Consider the following 4,925-nt stretch of genomic DNA (forward strand, 5'->3'; position numbering starts at 1 on the left):
TAATGTATTTAATTTTGCACAAATGACAAATAAATGCAAGAAAGAAATGTCAGAAATTACACATCGCACCTTTGATTTCTGTGACTCTGTTGCTATTGCATTGTGGGTGCTCACCATCATCATCCTCTGGCGGGCCATCGTATGATTTGTCGATTGCTGCCCGGAAGCTCTCATTGCAGCCCCGCCCCGCCCCCTCACCATGTGTGACCCACGCTAGGCCTGAAGAAGTCCAGTTCTCTAGAAAGTCTTCAGACTGCCATGACAGAGGTCAAGACCAACGAGCTGCTGCCCTTCCACAGGCCCCGGCTACACATGGTGAGGGGGCGGGGCTGCAATGAGAGCTTCCGGGCAGCAATCGACAAATCATACGATGGCCCGCCAGAGGATGATGATGGTGAGCACCCACAATGGAGTAGCAACAGAGTCACAGAAATCAAAAGTGCGATGTGTAATTTCTGCCCCACACTCAAAAAAATGAAATCTGGGTGTTGTTCGATAAAAATAAATAGAGCATTTTGAAACAAATAAAATTAATCAGTTTAAGGGATGTACACAATTATTTTAAATCAGTCTGAACTAAATCCATACAACCTTAAAAGAGCTCAATTCATTTGTGTCGAAACAACAAAAAATAATGATTCAAGTCAAACTACTACTATTGCGCATGCGCTGATGACAGGAAATCCACGTGACCTCGTCAGTTATCGCGGGCGCCATTATGTGGTGGAGTCCAGTCTATGGTGGAATGCTGTAGAATTGGTAAGTTCAAAAATCCTTTATTTTCTTTGTCTGCATTGTGCTGATAGAGAGTAAAACTATTTAAATCAGTCAGAATTCAACATTAAGCGGATATTTGACAGCTTATTGGATTATTTGAATTACTCTATTAGTCACATGTTCATACTCGATAAAAACATAGTAAATCGATATAAACGCCTGCATGTATGTACATAATTTAACATTAATGCGGTATTTGCTTAGTTCTAATTCCTGTTGCAAGCGTTATTTTACTAGATTGTTTCAGTTAACGTACTCGGGCTTCTGTTGTTGAGCGTACTGTTAAGTGATGCTTCTGTACAAGTAAAGACGAGAAGACTGCGAATTAATGTAAAAACGAATTAACAAACAATGATGTCAATACAATTATATGCTTGATGTTAATCAACAAGCAGCCAGGCGGCGTGGAATACAGTATAGAGCACATGCGTACTAGGCATGTGTCATTTGACTATGATCGCACAGGATTAGGGTGCACGCGTTGTAATACGTTGTATTATTGTTACAGTTGCTGTAATTGAATGAGAATGATTTAAAGACAATTTGATATTTGTTTGTATGAAATATAATGATCGAAACTTCCCTTCCGGGCAGCATTTACATTTTATATAGATTTCAGTTATAATGCATATTGCATGGGAAAATCAGCCTCGGTTTCGTCGGTAGAGCAGGATCGCCCGTTTTCTTCAGAATTGTTTTGTGTTTGTATATATTATAGTTTTACTGTTGCTGAGCATGTAATAGGTGAAACATCTGTACAGGTAGATACAAGTACACTGCAAATTTATGTAAACATCGTTTTATTTTACAGGTTTTTACAAGAGCTCATTAAATAGCAATCCTATACTTGGGTTATATTCTACTTTTTCACATGGTAAGTTGTATTAAGTATGTTCTTAAATGGGTTTAGAAAAATGGCTCATTATTACTGTAATAAAATAAAGGAAAGTTTAAAGTGTTTTATTAGTGTGTGCTTGGAAATACCTAATGTTTTCATAACCAACATACGAATGGATAATGTAATTTTCTGATTTCATACAATTTGATAGTTATTTTACTATATTGTTTCAGTTATGAAATTAGCCATTTCATTCAGACGACTGCTGCTGAGCAATCTGTAGGAGATTTCTCTGTTCAGGTAAAGATGAGAACACTGCAAATTTATGTAAAAATGATTTTTATATTTTTATTTTTATTTTACAGGTTTACAAGAGCAATAAACAGCATCCCATGCTTGGGTTTTAGTAAACTTTTTCATGTGGTAAGCTGTATTAGTGATGTTCTTAAAGGGTTAGTTCAGCCAAAAATGAAAATGATGTCATTAATTACTTACCCTCATGTCATCCCAAATCCGGAAGACTTTCGTTCATCTTTGGAACACAAATGAAGATCTTTTTGATGATTTCTGAAAGATTTCTGTCCTTTCATGAACAGCGACACAACTGAGACTTTGATGTTTTAATAAGTTCGATGTTCGAAAGTATGATGAACATATTTAATTTAGGTTTTTACTTGCATATAAACATTGATCAGCAAACATCAACGGAAGGTCAACTGAACCTGATTGATGCCCAAAAACAGAAGCTCAGACGTGCTGCGTAACGAGAATGAACCTCATTGGTTCTCACATGTCAAACAAACATGCTTATGCTTCCGTTCACCACAACTGATGAGTTGATGAATGTTTATATGTGAATAAATTGCAAATCTAAATCTGTTCATAATATAAAGCGAGTCTTCAGAGAAATGTGACTTAACCGCTCAATTTATATGGATTCGTTTTATGATCTCTTTATGTACTTTTTGAAGTATCAAAGTCTCAGTTGCATAGCTGTTTATGGAGGGACAGAAAACTTTCAGAATTCATTAAAAAAAAAATTATTTGTGATCCAAAGATGAACGAATGTCTTCGAGCATGACACGAGGGTGAGTAATTAATGATAGAATTTTTATTATTAGTTGAACTTTCATATAGATTGCATGTCCTGTTATATTTGGTTATCGATATGATATTGTCAAATAATCAATGTTTTTGTGTTTTTTTTTTGTTTTTTTTACAGAACAACAGCGTAGACATGGAAAGAGAATGCATCCTCAAAAAGCACTGTGTGTATACTTAAAGGAGGACCATCTACAGCTGTTCAAGGAGTACAATGTAAGCAACTGCTTTTCTCTTCTTCACTTTTATGTTTACATTAAAATCTAACCGTACCATTCTCTACTTATGGTTCGGCACGCACTTGAACCGCGGTCCACCTCTAATGACGATGCGAGTGCCGTATGCTGCTCTAACGTCTAGTCATGAACGCTGTTGCTATCTTTGTGTAAACAAAACTCATTTAAGCCTTGCTAACTTAAACATTCAAGAGCAAGACGCAAAAGAGAACTGTGAGATGATTTGTGAGTGTGCTCATCCAAAGTGCCCACATGTTTTTTTTTTTTCAGAAAACGTGCAAATACTGAGTTCTCTTTCAAGTCTTGTGCTTCAGAGGCCAAATTCGTACAAAAATTATATCAACATGACCGTCTTGGTGAGTATCCTAGCAAACATAGTCTGTTATGTCTTAAGTGAAGTTTTATTAAAAGAGAAAGACATTGTATGTGTAACAGTATGTACTGGATCGTCAAAAAAACTATTCTCACTGCCTGTGTTTTTAATGTTAAATCACACAAGAAATGACAAAGAAATTACTAACTAATCTTGACTGAATAGCTGATGTTACTTCAATAATGATTAATCTTTAATTTATTCAGTAAAGATAATATGCAGTGTTTTATATTTGATTATCCATTTTCTGTACCTAAGGGGAAGTCGGGGCCTAATGGTTAGAGAGTCGGACTCCCAATCGAAGGGTTGTGGGTTCTAGTCTCGGGCCGGCAGGAATTGTAGGTGGGGGGTATGCATGTACAGTTCTCTCTCCACCTTCAATACCATGACTTAGGTGCCCTTGAGCAAGGCATCGAACCCCCAACTGCTGCAGCATAAATGGCTGCCCACTGCTCCGGGTGTGTGCTCACAGTGTGTATGTGTGTGTGTTCACTGCTCTGTGTGTGTGCATTTCGGATGGGTTAAATGCAGAGCACAAATTCTGAGTATGGGTCACCATACTTGGCTGTATGTCACTTCACTTTTCACTTTCACTAAAAAAAAACTACTGTTAGATATCTGAAAAAAACTGAAAAGCACTGTTTATTTTATTTGAATCTTTGATCTATTGTATTTATTTGTAATGTTGCTTGTAGTTTGATTATTTGTTCTTATTAATTGTTCTTATTAATTTTTATTTTACAGTAGTCCAATTTTACCACATTTTATTTGTCTTGCCCAGGATTGCGACTGGATGAATGCTAAAGAAGCCATAGATCAGATGGTAATGGGGATCTACATCGTCCAATCCATAGACGCCAACCAGGAGATAAACCTGTGGACGTTGGTATCCTGATTGAAGGGACCGAGGTTCTCTGCTCTTTGAAGAACGTGTAGCAGTGGCCATGCTGTTTGGACTTACTTACGCCTTGAACCTCAGCTACCCACAAGAACTCAAGGCTACATTTGAGGTCATCCAGAAAGTGTTCTTTATCTTGGATGGACAAAAACTTTCACTAAAGGTACCAGCCCTTAAGAACAAGATGTTGGAGTAAGTTACCTTACGTGTGTATTCTCAAAAGACTAAATCTTGACTCTAGCTGTGCATATACATTGAAATATAATGTTGTTCATCTTGGATGATATTTTTTTGTATTTTTTTACCTGAAAATTTGCCTTGAAATAAGAATAAAGAGAAACTTTTGACATTCACTTTGAGAACATTTTATTTGTGCAGTAAATTACATTTTGATAGACATGTCAACAATTAAACATTTGTTTGATGTAAATAAAGTTGTACAATTAACTTAACGATAGTAGTTGACACAATATTTCTGGTTTTCTAAATTAAGTGATTAAGATTAATTGGCTCAACAAGATTAAATAGTTTATAGATAAATACGATAATATGATTCAAATGAAAATGATTTGATCTTGTTGGTTCAAAATGAATTTTGCTCTTGGGTTCCATTTGCCTAAATTAAGTTGAGACAACACCATTCAAATGTGTGGAAATAGGTGTCATAATTATATTAAGTTAGACCAACGATTTATTTTTTTG

General features: G+C 36.0%; 1 long non-coding RNA gene across 1 annotated transcript; it reads left to right on the plus strand.

Annotated features, from left to right (window-relative positions):
* The first annotated feature begins 467 nt into the window (after positions 1-467).
* LOC128019630 (uncharacterized) lies at positions 468-4,576 on the plus strand. Its single transcript, XR_008185220.1, has 6 exons — positions 468-759; positions 1,589-1,651; positions 1,981-2,038; positions 2,838-2,932; positions 3,223-3,308; positions 4,107-4,576. It is a non-coding gene; the product is annotated as an uncharacterized LOC128019630 (long non-coding RNA).
* Positions 4,577-4,925: the final 349 nt, after the last annotated feature.

This window comes from Carassius gibelio, chromosome A9 (assembly GCF_023724105.1).
Source record: "Carassius gibelio isolate Cgi1373 ecotype wild population from Czech Republic chromosome A9, carGib1.2-hapl.c, whole genome shotgun sequence".
Lineage (NCBI taxonomy): Eukaryota > Metazoa > Chordata > Actinopteri > Cypriniformes > Cyprinidae > Carassius > Carassius gibelio.